Source organism: Chlorocebus sabaeus, chromosome 16 (assembly GCF_047675955.1).
Source record: "Chlorocebus sabaeus isolate Y175 chromosome 16, mChlSab1.0.hap1, whole genome shotgun sequence".
Lineage (NCBI taxonomy): Eukaryota > Metazoa > Chordata > Mammalia > Primates > Cercopithecidae > Chlorocebus > Chlorocebus sabaeus.
In genome coordinates this window covers 53063769-53086904 of record NC_132919.1, presented here as the reverse complement: position 1 = coordinate 53086904, position 23136 = coordinate 53063769, and the positions used below count along the sequence as shown (strand labels likewise).

Genomic DNA, 23136 nt, shown 5'->3' with positions numbered 1-23136 from the left:
CACTGAACCTGGCCAGCCTCCCACAGTGGAAGTGGTAGTGCTGCCATCTCTCTGCCTGGCTCAAATATCTGGAAATCACAGACTGTTTCTCACCCATCTCTGTATCTCCAGAGCCTAGCCCAATGCAGTCAGAGCCCAGTGAGTGTTTTGCTGGATGAATGAATGAATGAATGATTAATGAATGGGCTTCTCTGGACTGTGTTTCAGCTGCCCAGTCACCTCGCATGAACTCCACTGTTGCTCCCTGTTGCCAGGCACCTCCAAAGGCTGCCTGGTTTCTACCTGCCCATCTCCTCTGCAGACCACCTTTTCCTCCTTCGGGAGGGATCACCACGCAGGCACCTGATCCTGCACTCCTGGTTGGCTTCTCTCTACGTTGAACTCTGCTCCTGTGGCCCTGGCCTTCCTTCTCCTCCTATTCCCTCACTCTTCATCTTCAAGCTGAGTCTCATGATGCATTCCTGCCCCACCCCCCTTACTCACCACTTTTGCCCCCGGGCTAAGTGCATGCCATCTTCAGGTGAACAGCTCTGCCCACCACCTCTTCTCTCTGTGGCACCCCCCCCTCCAGGCGCCCTCTCCACCTGTAAGGATGTGGTCTTTAACAAGTGCCTGTTGGCCGGGCACAGTGTCTCATGCCTGTAATCCCAGCACTTTGGGAGGCTGAGGCGGGTGGATTACCTGAGGTCAGGAATTCGAGACCAGCCTGGCCAATATGGTGAAACCCTATCTCTACTAAAACCACAAAAATTAGCCGGGTGTGGTGGAGTGTACCTGTAATCCCAGCTACTCAGGAGGCTGAGGCAGGAGAATCACTTCAACCCAGGAGGCGGAGTTTGCAGTGAGCTGAGATCAGCCTGCAGCTGAAATCTCTTTTGAGATGGAGCAATACTCCATCTAAAAAAAAAAAGAAAAAAGAAAAAGAAAGAAAGAAAGAGCCTCTTAACCTTTGACTGTGTGTGTGTGGCAGGTGGGGACTTGCAGGAAAGAAGGGAAAGTTCACAAGACCCTGGGGCTGGTCCTGGGTCTCACTGGGGCCTTGAGGAAGAAGCAGGTGAGCTGGCTCCACTCACCTCCCATGCAGGGAGGTGGTGGGGAGTGAGGCGGACACTTACCATCCATGTCAGACTTACAATGTACAGTCAGACCCCCTGCTCCAGGCTTGGGTTCCTGGACAGACCATAGACTTAGCCTATATTGACACCCCGGGGAGAGGGCAGAAGCCCTGAGACCCATGGGTAAATATCGGGTGATGTGGTTTGAATCAGTGTCCCTACCCAAATCCCATGGGTAAATATTGGGTGATGTGGTTTGAATCAGTGTCCCTACCCAAATCCCATGGGTAAATATCGGGTGATGTGGTTTGAATCAGTGTCTCTACCCAAATCCCATGGGTAAATATTGGGTGATGTGGTTTGAATCAGTGTCCCTACCCAAATCCCATGGGTAAATATTGGGTGATGTGGTTTGAATCAGTGTCCCTACCCAAATCCCATGGGTAAATATTGGGTGATGTGGTTTGAATCAGTGTCCCTACCCAAATCCCATGGGTAAATATTGGGTGATGTGGTTTGAATCAGTGTCCCTACCCAAATCCCATGGGTAAATATTGGGTGATGTGGTTTGAATCGGTGTCCCCATGCAAATCCCAGGTTGAAATGTAATCCCCAGTGCTGGAGGTGGAGCCTGGTGGGAGGTGACTGAATCATGGGGGTGGATTCTCATGAATGGGTTAACACCATCCCCCTGGGTGCTGTTCTTGAGACAGTGAGTGAGTTCTAGTGAGATACGGTTTTTAAAAGTGTGTGACACATCCCTGCTCTCTCTCTGGGTCCTGCAGCTGCCATGTAAGATGCCTGCTCCCACTTTGGCTTCCACCATGAGTAAAAGCTCCCTGAGGACTCCCCAGAAGCAGATGCCGCCATGCTTCCTGTACAGCCTGCAGGACCATGAGCCAATTCAACCTCTTATCTTTATAAATTACCCAGGCTCAGGTATTTATTTATAGCAGTGCAAAAACAAATACACCAGAGCAGCGGCAAGGTGAAGGGAAGTGCCCTCTAGGGAGGTAGATGGGGTTGGTGGGGAGGAGGCTGGATGAGGGTGAATAGGAGAGAGGGGACTGCCATGTTCAATTGGTACAGGAATGGAAGAACTGTTCATTACCTAATCACCACCTCCCTTCCAGGTGTGCAGCCCTCTCCTCTGCATGAGGGCCTCACTTCTGGAATCAGGGCCTGGTCCACTTGGACAGATCTGCCAGCACCAGCGGTCACCACAGTGCTCCTCTAGTCCCTGGTGTGAGTTTCCTGCAACTGCGGTAACACAGTCTTACACACAAAGTGTGTAAAAAACAGAAACGTATTCTGCCACAGTTCTAGAGGACGAAAGTCCAAAATAAGTCTTAAGGCCCAAATCAAGGTATCAGCAGGGCTGTGCTCCCCTGGAGGCTCCGGGGAAGCGTCTGTGCCTCACGTACTCTGGCTTCTGATGGTGGCCAGCATGCTTTGCCTTGGGGCTGCTCCATTCCAGCCTCTGCCTCTGCGGGCGCTGCTGCATTCTCCTCTTCTGTCTGGGGTCAGATCTGCCTCTGCCTCGGTCTCGTGATTGCAGATGGGGCCCACTCAGATAATCCGGGATAACCTCTCCATTTTTAGAACTTAAACTTAATCACATCTATAAAATCCTTTTCTTGCCATATAAGGTTAACATTCACAGGTTCTAGGGATTAGAACATGGGTGTCTTTAGGGGGCTGTTATTCTGCCTGCCTCGTCCCCTTTGGCCTCTATGAATTATACGAGTACCTGTCAATCATAGATCCAGGGATGGAGGTGGAGATGTGTCTGGCACCCCCTCTCTCCTGCACCTGTGCTCACTGACAATGGGTGCAGCTTAGCTCCTCCTTCTCCTCCTCTCTTCTCCCTCATTTTGGGAGCCAGAGGACTACTTGGGTTTGGAAATAGTGCTCTGCATCACTGGAGGAAGCAAGTATGAAACCTCAGTCCACCCCATTGCTCCATCAGAAGAATTCCCATTGGACAGCTGGCTTGCATGCGGGTGAGTTGTAGTTTGCTGACATGTTGAACCTCTGATCCCTGTCTCTTGGTTGGAGATGATGGGTGCATCAGGTTAGGCAGCAGGATGTGGGGAATCAGGACCCAGGCCAATTGTCACATTCACAGGGGAGAGAACTGTGCTGGCCTCAGCTGGCTCCTGGATCTAACAGATCAAAGAAAAGAACTGGATCACTCTAAGCAACCCCCTCATAGCTCCAGCCTCGCTGATCCTGGTTGGTTATGATTCAGAGGAGGGGAGGGCAGACTCACTGATGATCAGTGCCTCTTCGGAGACAACCAAGGGCAGCTACAGAGATGGCCAGTCCCCCAGTCCATGCAGCCACTGAGATGGCTAGACCCAGATTCCATGCAGCCACTGAGATGACCAGCCCCTCCCTCCATGCAGCCACTGAGACGACCAGCACCCGCCCCATGCAGCCACTGAGACGACCAGCCCCTCCCTCCATGCAGCCACTGAGACGACCAGCCCCTCCCTCCATGCAGCCACTGAGATGGCCAGACCCTCACTGCATGTAGCCACTGAGATGGCCAGACCCTCACTGCATGCTCAGGACTAGGTATGGAAAGACAGACAGCAACTGAGAGACACAGCTTGAGGAGAGGAGGAGTATGGGGAAGGAAGAATAGCTGAAACATAAGGAGTACCAGGAGTGCATGATTTAGAGTCGAAAGAACTGGGTGCAGATCCCGACTTCCCCTGACTCTGTGTGTCCTTGGAGAACTCACTTAACTTCTCTCAGTCTCATTCAGCTCAACTGGCAACTGGGGAATACAATCCCTGCCTTATAGGGTGGCCATAAAGATCAATGGGATAAGATACATGGATGAATTTTATAAATGCTCTCTACTTGCAAAGAATTTTTGCTATTCCAGTCTCCATATCCTACCTGCCAAGGGTTGCATAAACTTATTGTGACATTTAGAGGCATCTTAAACTGGATGAGGGTTGATGACTTTTGCTGCTCCAGACCCTGAGGAAACGGAGGGGGACTGGCTGGACAACATGAGGAAACCTGAAATCCATTCATCTGTAATGAAGGCATGGCGGAGAAGCAGGGGCTCCCTAACCTGACTTAGCTGCTGATTGTTATTCTTGGGAGGAAAATCCCCAACCTGGTTCTGCTTGAAGCCGGGCTGTCTGGAGTGATGTCTTGACAGGATGATGGATGGTGGCCAGGCACAGTTTGTGACACCGAAGCACATACTCTGCATTCTTTATCTGGAGCTGCCGCTGGCGGAAGGCTGCAAATAAGCAATCCAGTTATAGGAATCCCTGATAAAATTCCATTATGGGCCCCAGAGACAATCACGCTGGATTCAATAGCGGGGAGGCTGGGAGGCGAGGCGCATGTTGGGAGCAAAGCGCTGCCGCTGGGGAAATTTTGCCTGAGCCCGGAGGCTCTCGCACTGGGAATTCCATAAAAGTCGGAGACTCAAACCATCTCTGACATCCAACTGTCTTTGCTGTTTGAAATGTGACAACACTTACATGGGGTGGTAGCTGAGGGCTGTGTTGCAGCCAGCGGGCAGAGACCTCGGGTTGGAGCTGACTTAGTTTTATTGAGATGCTGGTTTCCCCCTCGGACGTGTCCATGGGAAGCTGGCTCTGTTGCGTGGCTCACGTTTTTTGGCCTCTAGCTGATCCAGCTGAAGCCCAGTGGTGAATATAGAATCCCTCACCCCTTGGAGATTTAGGAAAGCTTGCTTCAAACCTCAGTATCTGTCTGAGGCCACTGGGGACCTTACATGGGTAAGATACAAGACACAGCCCTTCACCCTTTCCCCAGAACCATCCATTGGCCTGGAGAATTTTTTGAGTTTAGTGAGACTCGAGGGGTGCAGGGTGGGGACAACCTCCCAACCTTCTGCAATCCCTGGGCAACCTCCCAGCCTTCTGCAATCCCTGGTTTCCCCACCCTCCTGACCCTGGCTCTGTGCTTCCTCCCCTTCCAGTGCAACCGACACACTCCTGCCTTGTCTTTTACGGAGCAGTTCATCCCCCATCGGGTTATGAAGCCCTAGCTTCTTCCACCAGGGACCTTACCAACGAATTTTAAAAAGCAAGGCAGTTCTTTCACTCTAAGAGAAATCTCCTACCAGCTGCTGGGAGGGCAGGACAACATCCGTCCCCGGCACACACTGACAGCTAACGCTCAGAGGTGCTCGCTGTGGGCCAGGTAGGCTGGGAGGTGTTTGCCTGGGTTGACTCATCAGTGAGGAGAGTGCTGTGTTTATCACATTTTACAGATGAGAAAAGCTATAGGTAAGTTATGTCCCTTGGCCAAGGTCATGCAGTAAACCCAGGAAGCCTGACACTGGTCTTATTGTCATCATCATTATCCTGGACATAGATGGGCTAGAGAGAGAAAGCTCACTCATTGGCCTCGGGTCCCCACCCGGTTGTCAGTGCCGAGAACCCGTTCCGGAGGAGATATGTGATCCCCTCCTACTACAGCTCCATCCCAGCTCTTGTTAAGAACTTCCTTCCCAGTCACCCAACAGTGTGTTGCTTCCAAGGGCAATGGCTGGGCCAGGTCAGTGCTGGGTGACCTAAGTTTGCATCTTCAACTGCTTCTTGCTCTCTGCTGTGACCTGGCTGATCCCCCAAGCACAGCATCTTCCTTAATCGAGAGAACTTGAGACATTCAGGACTCACTTTTGTGTTCCCCTCATTTGGACTCAGATCATGCTGCAAGCATGGTTTTGACCTTCACTGCCTGGCCCAGGGAGCCTGCAACTGCGTGGGGTTAGGGCAAGACCTGCTCAGATGCGTTTCGAGAGCACACCTCAGGGCTCCCATGACTGGGGCTTTGACCAAATTAGCCTTTCCTCTTAGATTTGGGAGACCACCTGTTCTTCCCAGCATTCCGTCATCCTGGGTTTCCTGGCTTTGGGCTCACTTCTGACTTCCGGTTTGTGCCATCCTCTAAACCTTCCCTGAGGTCCTGGATTGACGATCTGCCTGATATTGGCATCTGGTAACCTTGGGGGCTCACCCTCCAGCTTGGGGACCTACCACACAGACACAGCCTGGCAGTGCAGCGTAGGAAAGGCAGCAGAAAGGGAGCTGGCCAGTCGGACAAACCTGGGTTCAAACTACAAGTCCTCTACCTGCTGGTTATGGTGTTAGAAAGTCACCAGACCCCTCTGGGCCTCTGTTTGCTCTTCTGAAAATGGAGCCACTGATGATGCCATCCTCATTCATGGTGGTGATGAGGGTTTGAAACACTGGAAGGCATGTGTAGCACTCCACAGCTGGGATGTGGCAGAGATGGACTTGGTTTCCTTTCTTCTGAGCTTTACCAAGTATCCCTGGCCTTTTCTCCCTTCCTCTTCCCTTCAGTTTCGGTGGCTTGGCCTCGAGTCTCCCCAACAATCATTGCCACTTAGGCTGAAGGTCCTGCCCTCTCCCTGCTCCCTGCCGTGTCCTGAGGACGGGAGAAGGTGGAAGGGGGGTGTTGACAACAACAGCCGGGTCCCCTGCTTCTCAGACCTCTGTCCCACTTGCTGCCTGAGACTTAGGGTGGCAGAACACAGCAGGCCCTGCCCAAGCAGGAGGAAAAGGAGAAACAGAAGCCACAGGAGTTATAAATTGGGGTCTACCCGAATGAGGGGCTGCCCACTTTCTGCCCTGGTGACCATTAGCACCATCACTTGAGGGCTTAAAAGAGGGTCTGTTTGTGCAGTTGGCCCCTGCCTCTTTTTTCTTTTCTTTCTTTCTTTCTTTTTCTTTTCTTTTTTTTTTTTTGAGATGAAGTAACTGGGATTATAGGCACCCACCACCCTGCCCGCCTAGTTTTTTTTTTGCATTTTTGGTAAAGATGGGTTTTCACCATGTTGGACAGGCTGGCCTCAAATTCCTGATCTCAAGTCATCCTCCCGCCTCAGCCTCCCAAACCCCTGCCTCTTACCTTCCCCACCCTACCCTTGTTATGCATCTCCTCTGCTGGTTGTTGCCATGGGCTGCCCTGCAACCCCATCAAATCCAGATGTGGACACCCAACCCCAGCACCTAAGAATGTGACTGCATTTGGAGATGGGGGTCTTTAAAAAATGATCAAGGCAGGGCGCAGTGGCTCATGCCTGTAATCCCAGCACTTTGGGAGACCGAGGCAGGCAGATCACAAGGTCAAGAGATCAAGACCATCCTGGCTAACATGGGGAAACGCCATCTTTACTAAAAATACAAAAATTAGCTGGGCATGGTGGTGTGTGCCTGTAATCCCAGCTACTTGGGAGGCTGAGGCAGGAGAATCGTTTGAACCTGGGAGGTAGAAGTTGCAGTGAGCCGAGATCGTGCCACTGCACTCCAGCCTGGCAACAAAGCAAGAGTCCGTCTCAAAAAAAAAAAAGGCGACCAAGCTAAAATGATGAAAATGATGGTGGATCCTCATCCAGTATGACTGGTGTCCTTCTAAGAAGGGGAGATCTGGACACAGACAAACACAAAGGGAAGACCATGTGAAGACACACAGAGAAGACAGCCACTTCCAAGCCAAGGAGAAGAGGGGCCTCAGAATAAACCAACCCTGCCAACACCTTGATCTCGGACTTCCAGCCTCCAGAACTGCGAGAGAACAAATTTCTGTTATTTAAGCCTCCCAGCCTGTGACCCTTTGTCATGACGGCCCTAGCAAACGGATTCATGTGCCAAGCCCCATATCCCACTGAGGTGACCACAGGCTTCTGAAGCTTGGGTGGAAGCACGAGGAACATGGGAGGAAGCCAGGGAACACGAGAGAAAGCAGAGAGGGGCCCCCAGGCAGAGCCAGAGACCTGTTTCTACGGAGCAGGACTCCAGTCTGGCGCCTCCTCTCTTAGAATGAAAACACAAAAGAGGGTTGTGGGGGAATTTGGAATGTTATGGGATGTACCTGGGTTGTGGCAGCAGAGCCCAGACCTGGCCCAGGCGAGGTCTGCTCTGCCATCCACGGGCACTACTCCTCCTCGCTCTCAGACCCTCTGGAACGAAAAGGAAGAAAGAGCCCCTCACTCATGTTTCCCGCTGTGCCCACCTGCAGGTGAGCGGCCCCCTCCCTGCTGCTCTCTTTCCCACATCCCACCCCTCCGGCTACAGCCTCCACGCGCTGCTCCTGCTCCGCGGCCTCACCTCCGCCTCCTCCCGCCCTCTCTCGCCCTTGGCTGCCCCTCCCAGGCTCGGCCTCCCCGCGCTGCACCGGTTCACACTCACACTGGGGCTCCCCGGCTCGCTGCTGGTGCCGTTTCATTTCCCATCTGCTCACCTCCGGCTCATGAGTAATGAGAGTTTACAAGTTGAGTTTCCATATGTGGAGCATTTATATGTTCTTCTTCCACAAGGAGGGGCGAGTTCCTCCGGCTTCATGGTCTCTGGCACCCAGAGGCTTCCTAGCCTGTTGTCAAAGGAGCCTCCTTCCCCACCTCCTCCCTCACACGGCCCTGTCCCTTGGGAGCAGCAGGCCCAGTTGTAAGCATTCAGATCCTGCTTGTTGGGAGGCCTGGATACGATTTTACATTCTCTGTTTTTCATTTTTAAAAAACACATGTTCAGCAACATTCACACTATTTTGTTCTCAGATGGACTAGGGAAAAAAATCAAACGTTTCCTTGTGTTCTCTCTCAAATATAAAATTTAGCGTAAATTGTTTCTGCTTCCTCTCTCTCCTCCCACACTCTCCCTCCTCCTCTTCTTTCTCTTCCTCCTTCCTTTCTCTTTTCCCTCCTCTCCTTCCTCCTGCTCCTCTTCCTCCTCTTTCTCCTCTTGGCTTTCTCCTTCCCCTTCCCTTCTTCCTTCCCTCCCCCCTTTCTCTCTTCTTCCTCTTCCTCCTCCCGCACTCCTTGATTCAAATATTTTTCTGAAGGTCAAAGGCCCTATATGAAAAAGACTTCCCAGCTCAGCAGGACATACATGATACATTTCCACCGGGGAAGGCCTTGCCCCTCCCACTGCAGCGACAGCTGTCACTCTGACCTTTCCTACCTTGGAACAGATGGGGCACGGGGAGCAGGTGTCTGGGGGCGAGTGGAGATTGAGGCTGACAGTCACCCAGCTGTGGCTCCTGGGGTGCTCTCACTGGTCCCCCACCCCCGCCCCATGGAAGGCAGCGTCTCTGGGAGTTGGAACCTCTCCTTCTCTGCATTTCTCATGCCCCCTACTCAAGTTCTAGCCTCTGGGGCTCACAGTCCTCAAGGGCCCTTGTCTAATGCTTTGGCCATTGTTCCCTCTTCCTGCCTTTCGCTCTGAGGCAGGCCTCACTGCCTGGTGCTCCCCTCCACCTGGGTTTGGTTCTGAGGCAAAACCACCTCCTTCCCCCAGATTATCCCCCGAGGACAAGCAAATCAGCTGTCCTTCTGGTTCTCTGTGGCCTCATTCAGCCTCTCCATTTTCTCTTGATGGAAAGTGGAGAGGAGTCAGCCAAGGAGGACAGCAGAGGATGGGCAGCCCTGCTCTGGGCCCAGCCAGTGCTGGGGGATGGTGGCCTGGGCTTCGGACATGGCTCAGTAAGGACAGATGGGGCACTGCAGTAGGATTAGCCCAGATCTGCTCAGATGACCTGCACGCGCCCCCATCCCGTCTCATTCTCCTTGTTCTCACCTGTCCTGCTGTCCTGCTGTCACCAGCTCTGCACAGCACAGGCGCTTGGACAGGGGATTTAATCAGTCTCTTGGCTATTAGTCCCCAAGTAGTAATTGAAGCGGGCTGATTGGACCTATCTGTTAGGCCCAGGGAGCTCTGGGGAGATGGCTTTTGGAGCGTTTCCTCTGCCTGCTAATCTATCTGTCTGGCATTTTATCTGGAGCCCAGAGCTCATGCTTGAGCACTGAGGCATTTTACAGTATTATTATTACTTAGCACTTATAACATACTTCATCAATGAGAGGGTCGGCAGCCGTGCCGTCACTCTAAAGCATGGCGCTCCAGATAGAGAGATACGGATCTCACTCCGGGTGTGTAATATTTGATGTCTGTGTCTTTGGGTTGCTTGTGATCTTGTTATTAGTTTTGTCTCCTTGAGGAGAAAACCTACCTTCGTTCTCCTGATGCATGGGGGTCAGGTGGATGGAAGGCACAGGGATGGGGGCAGGAAGGGTGCACAGGGGAGGGCTTAGCTTGGGTTCCCCCAGAAGCAGACCCAAGACAAGGGGTTGTATGCATTGATTTCTTTGGGAGGTGATCTGGGGAAGTACTAGTAGGGGAGTGGGGAAGGAGACGGGGGCAGGAAGAAGTGAATACAGGATGCTGTGCTACTGAGAAGGTTACCGCTATGGGCAGTAGGGCCCAATTCCACTGGGGAACTTGGCAGCTGGAGGTTTCATCCTGAGTCCATCTGACATTGGCCGAGGCTGCTTCCAGGGCCATTCACTCCCCAGTCCCTTGAGCTCGGCCCCTACCTGGGCTGAGAGAAGCCCTCAGGTGAGTCCCAGATGCCTGTGCCATGTGCTGCCCGCTGGGTGCCCGGGAGGTGTGGACGGGGCCCTGGCAATGACAGTCGTGGCTTTGAAACTGGACACAGGTGTTCTGATAAGGGAACGAGCCCGGGAGAACAGCCCTTCTCCGTCATCTCAAACCCTGCCAGCTCTGTGTGTCCCCTGCACCTCAGGGCTCGAGGCTGTGCCACAAAGTCCAGGACAGTTTGCAAAGGTCTGGGGACTGTCTCCAGCTGCTCTACCTTCCCTAACCAGAGTGGAACGTTCAAAGAGAGGCACAGCGTATGGCTTGGGTTTGAATGCCGGCTCTGGCCCCTTCTGGCTTTGTGACCTTCGGCAAGTGACCTCATCTCTCTGGCCCTTAGTTTTCTCATCTGTGAAATGGGAGTAGCAATGATAACTAGCAGGAAGGTCTTCGAAGGTTAGGTGAGAGTGTCTATAAAGTGCCTGGTCCCGTGTCCAGCCGTAGAACAGGAGTCCAGGACACATTCCTTCCTCTTCCCTTTCATCCAGGGCTCCGACCCTCACCCAGGACCCCGACCAGAACACCTGAGTCTGGTTTCCAAGTCTTTTTTTTTTTTTTTTTGGAGACAGAGTCTCACTCTGTTGCCCAGGCTGGAGTGCAGTGGCACAATTTCAGCTCACTGTGACCTCCACCTCCCAGGTTCAAGTGATTCTTCTGCCTCAGTCTCCCGAGTAGCTGAGACTACAGGTACATGCCACCACGCCCGGCTAATTTGTGTATTTTTAGTAGCGATAGGGTTTCACCATTTTGGTCAGGCTGGTCTCGAACTCCTGACCTCATGATTTGCCCACTTCAGCCTCCCAAAGTGTTGAGATTACAGGCGTGAGCCACCGCGCCTGGCCCTCCAAGTCTTTGAGTGACAGAGATTTCCTCAGAGGCTCACATTCCCGGGGAGTGGGACTCCTGCTTCCAGGACGCTGCATCTTTCCAATGCCGAGGGCAGGCGGGCACCCTGCTGACCACTCCAGCAGCCCTGCCTGATGCCTGGGCTTGCAGATATCCCCATGCTCATCAGGCCAAGGCAGAGCTGCATGGCATCCCCTTAGGGGCTAATTTATACAGCAGCTTAAGTATTGTTTAAAACTCCTTCCCCTTCCGGGAGATGGGAGGGGCGGCTGCTGCTGCTGCTCCGGCCGCAGGCTCTTCTTCAAAGGGTCTCCCTGCAGGCAGATGGAAAACTTGCTAGGAAAAGCTTTTCCTTTCTTTTTTTTTTTTTTTCCATATCTATTTTTTCTTGGTTGCAATTCTCGTTCCTGCCTGATTCTCTACCTTCCACAGGGCCAGCAGGTACCTCATGGGGATCAGAGCTCTCAAGGCCCCTGGGGGCACCTCCTGCAGGAAGACTTCCCCAATTACCCCACAGGCTCCAGCAATGCTTGTTTCTGCTCCGCCTGGTTTCCTGGCTTCCTTGTGACCATGTGCTTCATGTGTGGAGCTCCTCTTTGTGGACTGATGAGTGTGTGTACTGGGAACTTGCTGTCTGTCTATCTAGGGGGATGACAGTGTCTCTAAGGATAGGACTTGGGTCTCATCCTTCCTCTGGGCTGGGGGAGCTGCTGCCGACTGGTTGGGGGTGAGACAGTCTCTGAACCCACCCGAGGGCGCCTGCCTGCCCAGGTAGCCTCTGGTAAGAGCCAGTGACTCTGCTATATAGGGGATCCGTCAGAGCTGAAAGGTCTAGAAGCCCTTCATCATATTAAAGACCAATTCCGAGCAGATTAAGAGGACACAGCATCTGTTCTCTTGGGCTTGGGGAAGCCATCCATCCACCTGGAGCAGCTCTGGGCGGGCAGAGGAGCTCTGGGCAGGAAAGAGAAAAACTCAGGTGGTGAGATGGTGAAGAGCAGCCTTCTCCTGTGCCCCTGAAGAGAGGCCCCAGGTGCTCCGAGTGTCCAGGCTCTCGTGTGGCTCTGGTTCCCCCCAAGGTGCCGAGCACTCTGCCTCCTGCACGGGGTCATGCTTTCAGTCAGATCCCCCAAAATGCTCAGGGGCCCCTGCTCTTTCTTAAGACAGACTCATCTGACTCCTTCCAAGGCTGAGGGCTCAGCTCTGTTGGGGCATTGCCTGCCATCCTGCCTTCCCCCTTTTCCTGCCTGGCTGCATGGTGGTCCAGGGCCATCTGGGGATCGGCTGCACGGTGGGGAAGGGCCACTTCTTCCTGGTAGGGCTGGCCAGGAACAAAGGCAAGGGGACTGGGGAGGGGACTGGGCTCTGCTCTATTTACACTGTGTCTTGGGGGCCCGGAGCTCTGGATGCCTCCCAGAAGCCTGAGTGGTGGTGGCAGGGGCATCTGTCCACTGAAGGAAGGGCAGAGAGAAAAGAATGGGCATTTATTGATTTTCTTCTATATGCCAGGCACCAGGCCAGGCCTCTGTGATGCATGATCTCATCATGTAAATATAGGACGGTGGTCAGGAGATCAACTTCCAAAATCGACAGAACTGGGTTAGAATTCCAGCTCCCCCAGTGTCTGGCTGGGGAGCACCAGGCAAGTGGGTTCACCAGCCTAAGCCTGACTTTGTTCCTCTGTGAAGTGTTTATAATCAAAGCGCCTTCCTCCAAGAGGCCCTATCTCTAAAGCACAGGGCAGCGTGCTGACCCAACAGGACGTACCCCGTGAACATTAACGCCTTCTGTTGCGAACGACCACATGATGCAGAAAAAAATCATGTCCTGATTTTTGGAAGACGCAACAGCCAAAGCCTAAGACGTGAAGAAACTCACTTGAGGCCACTAAATTGGAGAGGGGCAGCGCGGAGATACAGGTGAGGCCCATGCCTTCCAGGTCCAAAGCCTAGGCCCTTCTCAGACGTCCTCCAGCCTCCACGGGGAAAGAGATAAATGATCCCAGTGCTAGCGAGGGGCCCGGCTGCTCAGCCACGCTGGAAGGGCAGGGAGACCCGGCTGCCAAGCTCCCAGCAGTTGCATAGCTGGGCAGGGACTTTTCCTTGGAGCTGGAGGAGAGGCTGCTCCAAGGTGAGCCCCCGGACATGGAAGGTGGCTCTGCCGGGACAGCTGTAAACTCTTTAACCTTGTGTGGGGCTTCGTCCTTCAGCAGCCCGGTGAGGGATCAGTGGCAGGGGCGATGGTGGGGGAGCTGGAGGTGGCGGTGGAGGCGGCCCCGCACTCACTCACTCACGGCAGAATGGACTCTGGATAAACAATTATAGACTATTTACCTCAGACCATATGGTGCTGGGGAACAGGTGTGCGGGTAATGAAGAGCCCAGCTCCAATTAAGCGTCTGGGAACCCGGCCGGATTCCCGCTGAATCTTGCGCTTGGGTTGAGGCCCACTTACAAATGAGAACTAAAAGGACTGAGGCTCGGGGAGGCATGAGGCTCGGGGAGGCAGGAGCGGGAGCCTGAGGGGTGCGTGGCAGGGCCAGCCAGCGGCCCCCACCCGCCGCTCTGTACCTGCTGGCAAGTGGGTACAGCCCAGGGACCTCATCTGGGCCTTCTCCATGGCAATCTTGGTGCATCCGGGAGTTATGAAGGGGAATGGTTCATGGCCATGCAGCTCTTGGTGAGGCTGTCCTGGGACCTGTCAGGGTGGGAAGTCGGGGGGTGATTCCTGTTAAGATTGGGGGGATGGGGCAGGCACCTGTCACTCTCTAAGGTCTTTCCCACCCTGACTCTCCCTTGGCCTTCATTCCCAACCATTCAACACGTAGTTTTGAGTACTTACTGTGTACTGAGCTAGGCACTGGGGACATGCTGATTAAAAAGAAGTAGACAGAGGCCTTGCTGTCACTGAGTTTATGTTTTAGGGGGATGGGAAGACAAACAGTGAGTCACGTTCATAAAGTTGTCACATGCATGAAGAAGGTGAGTCACATACATGGATAAGGTCATCACATGCATGAAGAAGGTGAATCAGCTACATGAATAAGGTCATCACATGCATGAAGGTGAGTCACATACATGGATAAGGTCATCACATGCATGAAAGTGAGTCGCAAACAATAGGATCATCACATGCATGAAGAAGGTGAGTCATACACATGAATAAAGTCATTCACATGCATGAAGAAGGTGAGTCATACACATGAATAAAGTCATTCACATGCATGAAGGAGGTCATTTCTAAGCTTGGTAAGTGTGAGGAAAGCAAATCATTTCATCTGCCTGATGGACTCTTAGCCATCCCTGCAGGCCCTGCTCAAGGGGCCCCCTCTTCCGACACCTCACAAATGCCTCCAGGGGTGAGTCACCAGCTGCCCCGGGCTCCTGTCGCTCTCTTGCTCGCCCCATTGCCCCACTGCAGCCCTTGGAGGTTATGTAAACAGCTGCTTCTGTGCCCTCTCCTTCCAGGGCACTGCCCTTCTGCAAGTCAGGGAGGATGTCCGCCTCGAGTGCTATTTCCAGCATAGCACAGGGTCAGGCCGGCAGATGAGGGGGTTTGGTGAGTGATACGGCAGCTTCAGCCTCCTGGGAAGACATTGTCCACTCCGGCCTGTCCTGGCCTGAGCAGGTAGGTGAGCAACAACTGCGGAGAGTGCCAGCCTCTGGAAGAGCTCCAGGGGCCTCCTCTGACCACGGTGCCCGCAAGGTGCCCCTCACAAGTGTTCTGGAGGCTGTGAGCAGAGCCAAAAAGATGAACAGCTCCTGTCCCCGTGGTGGGCTGATGAGAGTGGAATGAGGGCACATGTTCCAATGAATCTCTCGTGTCAGTTTTCACTGCAGCACAAACAGAGGGAGGTGGGGAATGCATTGTTTCTTCTAGGAAGCCCTGGTTTCCGTCGCTGATGAGGAGAGAGAGACAGAAATGGGGATTTTTCACACTCCTTTGCCTGGTGAATATTTTTGTTTTCGTTTAATTTTGGATTAGCGCATTGCTTTAGGACTTGACAGATGAAATCAGCACCTTCCCAAACTTCTCCACTGGAAGACTGTCTGGAATATCTCCTCCTGACCCTCTGGGGATGCTGCCCACTCCACAGGGCCCCCTGCAGCTCTGTCTGATTATAAAGGGAATACCTTCCAATAGAAATACACAGCTGGGTTATAGGAAATGGATAACAGATGATTCCTAGGAAAATCAAGGTTTCAGATGAAAAACCTGCACAATTTCTGGGGGGTGCAAGGTTTCCGGAGCCAGGATTCTAGAAGGCTCCAGCCTCCAGCCCTCCCTCCCCAACCCAGAGGGCAGGAAGCAAACTAAATGGGCTCTGAAGTGGGAAACAAATTGGATTTTTAAAAAACTGCTCTGGTTCTAATGATCGAAGGGGTTATTCATAATCCTGGAGTAGAAAGTGTATCTTGAAATCTATGTTTTGTGTTGACAGCTTCTCCCTAATGGGCAAGATCTCACACATGATAGAGCCATAAAACGTGGCACTCCTGGCTGGCCCTGCTGCTTGTCTGATAAGGGAGATGGAGGGACTCGCCAGCACAGGCAGAGGACCCCGGGTCTCACCCTGCCCCCATGCCTCCTCCCCACCCCAACTGGTCTCGGCTTCCAGCATGTTGCCAAGGCCTGTTCTGCAGAACACAAAGCCCGTGCTTTGCAATGGCGAGGACTCCATGTTCAAGAAAGGGTGGGAAATGCCCCCAATCTCTCCCCTCCTAGGGATTCAGAACACCCATGAGCAGAGTCATGGCTGTGAGGAGGCTTCCAGTAAAGAAAACCTGGTGAGCTATGCTCGACCCAGTGGTTCTCAGATTTGTTTCACTGCAGAATCCTGTTTTTACACAAGCCCTATTGATGTCCTACAGAACAAATGCTTTCCCGAACCTACGATGGGTCACATAACGGTATCCTTTTCCTAGGGCTACCCTATCAAAACACCACAGACTGGGGGGCTTAAATAACAGAAAGTCCTTCTCTTGTGGTTTTGGAGGTTGGGAGTCTGAGATCAAGATGTAGGCAGGGTTGGTGACTTGGCTGTGTTCTCCCTGTGTCCTCCCGTGGTCCTCCCTCTGCACATGTCTCTGTCCACATATCCTCTTCCTATAAGGACACCAGTCGTGCTGGATTAGGGCCCACCTCAGTGGCCTTGGTTTGCCTTGATTACCTTTTAAAGACCCTGTCGCCAAAATGGTAACATTCAGAGGTGCTGGGAGTTAGTGTGTCAACATATGAATTTGGAGGGGACCCATTTCTGCTCATAACCGTAGCAGTGAGCCTTGGCATTATGAAACGTGGTATTGGGGGGACCGTGAGGAGAGTACAAAGGTGGGGAAGTGGGCAGGGTATGGCTGCTGACTGCCCCTTGGCATTTTTCCCATCACAACAGTAATGACATTAACACTAACTACATTTTCACACCCGTAATCCCAGCACTTTGAGAGGCTGAGGCGGGTGGATCACTTGAGGCCAGGAGTTCGAGACCAGCCTGGCCAACGTGGTGAAACCCCATCTCTACTAAAAATACAAAAATTAGCCAGGTATGGTGGTGGGTGCCTGTAATCTCAGCTACTTGGGAGGCTGAGGCAGAAGAATCACTTGAACCCAGGAGGCAGAGGTTACAGTGAGCTGAGTTTACATCACTGCACTCCAGCCTGGGCTACAGAGCAAGACTCTGTCTCAAAAAAACAAAAACAGAAACAAAAAACAAACAAACCAAAAACAACCAGTAACTGCATTTGCCAGGCATTTACACATTACCAGTACTTTTCCATCCGTCAATTAATGTGATCCTTTTAACAGCCTGTAAGATTGGAGGTTCTATGGTTATTTCCACTTAACAGAGAAGGATGCCTGCACTCAGAGAGGTTGAGTCACTGGTTTCAGGTCACCCAGCAAATAGTGAAATCAAGGACTAAACCCAGGTGGGCTTAAAGAACCAGTCCTGAGAATTAATGGAGGATTGATTCCCTGCCCTCCCTGAGATGGAACCCGCCGTTGCTGGCAGCAGAAGCAAGAGTCATCTCAGAACGGCTCTGAGGGCCCCTGCCAGGCAAAGCCTGAGTTCCCACAAGTGGCATTTACCCTGACAAATCTGGGCCCAGGCTGAGGCCCACCTCACTTCCTGCCAGCTTGGATGGAGAGCCATTCCCTGGAGCTTCCCAAGTGGTTTCAGATGAGCAGATCCTGCCGGCTGCTCTAGGCACCTGCCCATTTGTGCTGAAAGTCAACCAGCTGTGAAAGATTGCAGATTTTCTCAGCTGTCCTGGGGGTCGGGTGTGGTGGAACCAGGACACAGAGTGAGACCACCCCAGCTTCCCTGGCCTCATCTCAGAGACAGAGGCGGGCCCAGCAGCGAGCTTTCTTCAAGCATGAGCAACCCAGGTACAAGCTGACTGCGAGCGGGACCAGAGAATTTGCTACTTGTTAGGCAGGAGAGGGTGGCGGCTGGGTTAGCAGCTCCAGGAAACCAGCTGACTCACTTTGACCATGTCCATCCTGGCCTGGCCACCTGCTATTTGCTTCCTTGGTGCCTCTTAAAAAAGTTTGATAACCAGGTGAAACCCTTGCCTGCCAGGCCGGGAGGTTGGCTCTTCATGAATTCTTCCTCTCGGTCAGAAGAGGCAACTCTAGGTAACCAGGCCTGTGCCCGCAGGCTGATGCCTAACCTGGACTCACTCGACACTCCTGATGCACGTCTAGTCCAAGATGCTTGGCAAAGGAAGAGCAGATCACTGGGAGGGATGGACCAGGAGACCAGTCCTGACCCTAGATTCTGAGCTGTGGAGCCCGGGGCAGCAGATTTGTTGCCTTCACCTCAGGGTCATCTTAGTACAATGGGCTCATGAATAAATGTCGAGGTCATTGTGAAGGTCCCATTAAAGGAGAGGTAAAAAGTTCTCTGCAGAACTTCAAAACAGCTCTGCAACTGAGGGTTGTTAAAAGAGCCCAGGAGGCTGAGGGGGAGGAAGGCTGGGGGACCAGCCATCAGCTCCTAAGCTGCAGTGCCAGCGGCTACCTGGATGAGGTGGGGTAGGCACCACGCCAGGCAGGACTCACCCTTAGCTTCCAGAGGGGCTTACAAGTGGAGGTCCATGAAAGAGTCTGAGTCTTCGGCGGTGGTTTGCCCAGAGATGCCTGGAACGACCGCAGAACCTGTACCCCGGCCAACCCCAGGGGGCACGATCCCTGGATACTCCCATGCGTGGTGAATAAGGTACGGTGGCTGAGACCCTCAGGGAAGGAAACCCTTTACCATGTGCCATTTCCTCTTCCCAGGACTCTCCCTGACTCTGCTCCAGGCAGGGATGGGACTGACCCCTGGGAACCTGGTGTGGCAGCGGTGGGGAGCACCCAGCAGAGGTTCAGGGAGTCTCCCCTCACTCTCGCAGGAAGCTCACTCGTGTCGGTGGGTGGCTCAGTTCTGGAACGTTTCTCCAGAGAAGGGTCCTGGAAGTCCCCCAGCTGGCTTCTTTAGGGCAGGCCGGGGCTAGGGAGAGGAGAGCGAGGCCCAGGGTATGGATGTAAGCACTCACGCTCACAGGCCTGCCTGCATGAGACTGAAAGAGAGCAGTGCCTTAGATTCCAGGCACCTCTCTTGCCTCCCCCACGTCCCAGCCCTGCTTTTGGGAACCTCCTTTTTCAAGTTCTCTACCTAAGTGACACCACCCACTGCCCACCATAGCTCATCCTACCCTACCAGGTTAAAATCGTTCAAGTCCTTGGCCGGGTGCGGTGGCTCACGCCTGTAATCCCAGCACTTTGGGAGGCTGAGGCAGGCAGATCACGAGGTCAGGAGATCGAGACCATTCTGGCTAACATGGTGAAAACCCGTCTCTACTAAAAATACAAAAAATTAGCTGGGTGTGGTGGTGCACGCCTGTAGTCCCAGCTACTTGGGAGGCTGAGGCAGGAGAATTGCTTGAACCCGGGAGGTAGAGGTTGCAGTGAGTCAAGATTGCGCCACTGCACTCCAGCCTGGGCAACAGAGCAAGCCTCTGTCTCAAAAAAAAAGAAAAAAAAAATTGTTCAAGTCCTTTGTCTGAGAGGAGACAGACATTCTGCCCAGGGCCAGGGGTGTCAGTCAGGCTGACAGTAGATCACATGGAAGATCTACCGAAGGATTCTGGGATTTGTCTTTGCATGGAGAAGAGGCAATTGGTTGAGAGCATGCCTTTAAATATTTGAATGGACCTCCTGTGGGTCAATTAGTGGCCCCCGAAAGATTTGTCCACGTCCTGCTTGCCAGAGCCTGTGAATGCGATCTTATTTGGAAAAGGAATCTTAGCAGATGTAACTGAGTTAAGGATTTCAAAATGAGATTCTGGATTCGGGGGACCCCAAATCCAGGGGCAGGTGTCATGACAGAGAGAGGCAGAGAGAGATTCGGGAGGGAGGAGGAGAAAACCACAGATGACATAGGCAGTGATTAGAGCTTGGCAGTCCCAAACCGAGGGACACCTGGGAGTAGGCAAGGAAGGATCCTCCCCGAGAACCTTTGGAGAGAGCGCATCCCGCCAACACCTTGCTGTTGGACGTCCCGCCTCCACAGCTGTGACAGAATCAGTTTCTGTTGTTGCAAGCCCCTCAGTCTGTAGCAATTAGTTACGGCAGCAACGGGAAGGAACAGCTGTGTCCTGTGAAAGAGGAGGCAGGCTAATTCCATGCGCAGCCAGAGACTTAGCAAGGAAGGGTAAGAGTTCCAGGGGGGCGTCTTGCAGACCAACGTAAGGAAGAATTTCCGAGAACGAGGCCTGCACCGCATCGATGTGGCTGCCTGGAGCCATTCTGCCTCCTACACCATCTGACTGACCGTCTCTTGGGAGCACAGTGGGTAGGACTGCTGTTCAGGAGGACGGGTGGGTTAGGTCCTCCCTCCTTCGTGGACACCTGCTGACGAGGTCCCCCATGCGTGTGCATCACAACAGTAATTCTCCTTCAAGAAAGCATGTTAGAATGCAGACATAAGGGTGATGTCTTGATAGGAATAACTTCGAGTCAGCTCTAATTTCCTTTTTCAAAAATGACATTATTTGCAAATGTTGGTACTGTAACTATTAACAATAATTTACTTGCAGGTAGCTCGCATTTCCCAGGGACACATCGCTGAGGCTTGTCACGGTGGTGAGAGAGAACTGTGGTCTCCTAGGAGGCATGGAGCAGCCTTCCCACACTCTTTGCGTGCACACATCCTCGGGGGATCTGGTCCAGGAGCAGGTTCTGACTCCCCAGGCCCGGGCAGGGACTCCAGACGCTGTGTCTCTCAGAAGCCCCCGGGGGACAGTGACGCTGCGGGTCCACAGGCCACAGGGATCCAGAGTGGCTGCTGGTGAGTTTCCAGAAGACCCAGAACTACTATTTAGAGGGGGCAGGGGAAGGCATTTCACCTCGCTACAACTTAGGCTGGGCCAGAGGAGAACACAGCTTTCCTTTCTGGGAATGCTGTTGAACAATGAAGTGGGACCTGGGGTGGCCGAGATGGACGTACTGGAGAAGTGTGGGCCGGGAGATCTAGAAGCCACCTTTCGATAGAATAACCTAGGATCTCAAAACTTCCCGGGCTCCTGTCCCATCTGGGGTCAAAGGACTTGATGAGACGATGCCGAAGAAACCCCACAGCTGACATTGTGGAGCTTGTCTCCCGTGCCAAACTCTTGCCTTAGCTATCCGCTTTAGTGCCCACAGCAATTCTAGGATTCAATAATTCCTTTACTACTCCATTTTGCAGATGAGAAGACAGAGTATAAAGAGGTTAAACCATGCCTATGGTCACCCCTGTCTGGTGAAGCTGAGATTTGAAGTGGCGTTTGGACCCCAGAGCTGAGCTGATTATCACCATGTCGTTCAGCCTTCCAGAATCCTGCAGACGGTCAATAGGGTACCCTGCCCTCCTGTCCATGCCTGGGCCTCCCAGGCCTAGCAGAGTGGTGGAGGACACTCAGGGACAGGCCAGGGCATCCCTGTACGTGGCCGCTCCCTAGGTCACCCCCTCTCCCTGCTCTGGTTGGCTCCACACTTTTACATGAAGCCCCGCTGCTCCCAGCTGGGGGATGATTCGACCAGGGGCTCCTGTTCCGTGTTTCACGCAGGAAGACTGCTGAGCAGGCGCTGGCTGTGGAAGAGGGGACAGTTGCCACCCTCTTCTAAAATGGCCACTGCGGATTGGAGGGGAAGATTCCTGCACACCCAAGGAGAGGCTGAGGCTCCACGGAGAAGGAGGAAGCAGTGCTGCCTGAATAGACCCCCACAGCATGTCAGCTGCTGGGCAGACACCAGCATCCCCATCATGGAGGGCCTGAATAAACAGCCCTGTGTTACTCTGCTCTTTGCTGAGCAAAACAGGGCTCCAAACCCCTCCTGGCCACCCTCAAATTTCTTCCACTTCCCAAATCCTCAAACCCTTGCGACTATATCCCTTTGGCCTGTCCACCGTAGAAAACAAGAGGCTGGTCTCTTTCCAGGCAAGGAGAGCCTCCCTCCTGGTGCTCCTGGGGTCGCCACACACATCTTCATGGCTGACTCTTTATAGCAAGGTGCAGAGACCTGGGATGGGGGTTCAGATGTGTGCACAGCAGGCTCTTTGGGGTCAGAGAGCTCTTCCGAGCAGGCAGGGCACATTCTCAGGCCATTAGCTGGTCAGGCCGGAGTTCACCTGCTACCACCCTGCCCCCAAACCAGTATCATGGCACGGTCCCTGGTCCCTCAGAGATTCCTTGAGAGAGCAACCCCCACCACAGTCCAGGAGGTAGCTGCATCCCTGGAAAAACAGGACAGACTCCAAGAGAAGCACATAAGCCAATTAAGAGCCCGGCCCAACCCGGCGGCTCCAGCAGCACCTGCTCTCATCTTGCGAGGTGCCTGCGGCTTGGGCTGCTGGGAAGGTACAGTGCGGCCTAATTACATACTCCTCCGTGAGAGGCGGTGTCAAAAGATTAAAGGAATCAAACCAAGTGGCTCTCCGGTGGCCCCTCCCCCAGGAACCAGAGCTGCTGCGTGAAGGTGATTATGGTACCAACGTAGTGGTTAGAAAGATAATTTTCTCTGGGCCCCGTGCCTGCCGCCTCCTCCACTGAGCTGCGCTTCGGCACTGCAACTCTGCCACCTTGTATGGGCTCCACAGATTCATTTTCTTTTTTGTTGGCTCAGCTAAGCAGGAAACAAACTAAGCACCTCTCCCTCCACCAGTCTCCCACCCCACCACCCACGGTCCTCTCCTCCATCATGGCCAACATAGAAGACCCCATCTCTACTAGAAAAAGAAAAAGAAGAAAAAAAAGAAAGAAATTAGCCAGGTATGGTGGCACACACCTGTAGTCTCAGCTAACTGGGAGGCTGAGGTGGGAGGATCACTTCAGCCCAGGAGTTTGAGACCAGCCTGAGCAACATAGTGAGACCCCCATCTCTACAAAAAATAATAATAATAAAAATGAAACAGGAGGACCACCTGAGCCTGGGAGGTCAAGACTGCAGTGAGCTGTGAGCTGTGCCATTGCACTCCAGCCTGGGTGACGGAGCAAGACCATGTCTAAAAAAAAAAGGCAAGATAGATAAGAAGGCACCTCTGCAAGCATCTCCTCCAGGCAGAGAAGACTGAGCATCAGTGAGGGAGGGGAGCAGGGTACCAGGAACGCCCCTCCAGACTCTGCCATGCCTCTGCCCAACTTTGCTGCAGTGACTTTGGGCAAGCGTCCCCCATTTACCCGGCTATGGGCCGTCACCCCTGAGGAGGGAATGCCATATCCTTTAGGTGAGCAGAGGAAGGGTTAAGAGCTGGTCTG

General features: G+C 53.2%; 1 long non-coding RNA gene across 1 annotated transcript; it reads left to right on the top strand.

The window, feature by feature from the left end:
• The first annotated feature begins 3052 nt into the window (after positions 1–3052).
• LOC103243101 (uncharacterized) lies at positions 3053–21595 on the top strand. The gene is made up of 6 exons (XR_012088929.1): positions 3053–3058; positions 8036–8099; positions 15341–15480; positions 15796–16143; positions 20441–20687; positions 21087–21595. It is a non-coding gene; the product is annotated as an uncharacterized lncRNA (long non-coding RNA).
• The last annotated feature ends 1541 nt before the right edge of the window (positions 21596–23136 follow it).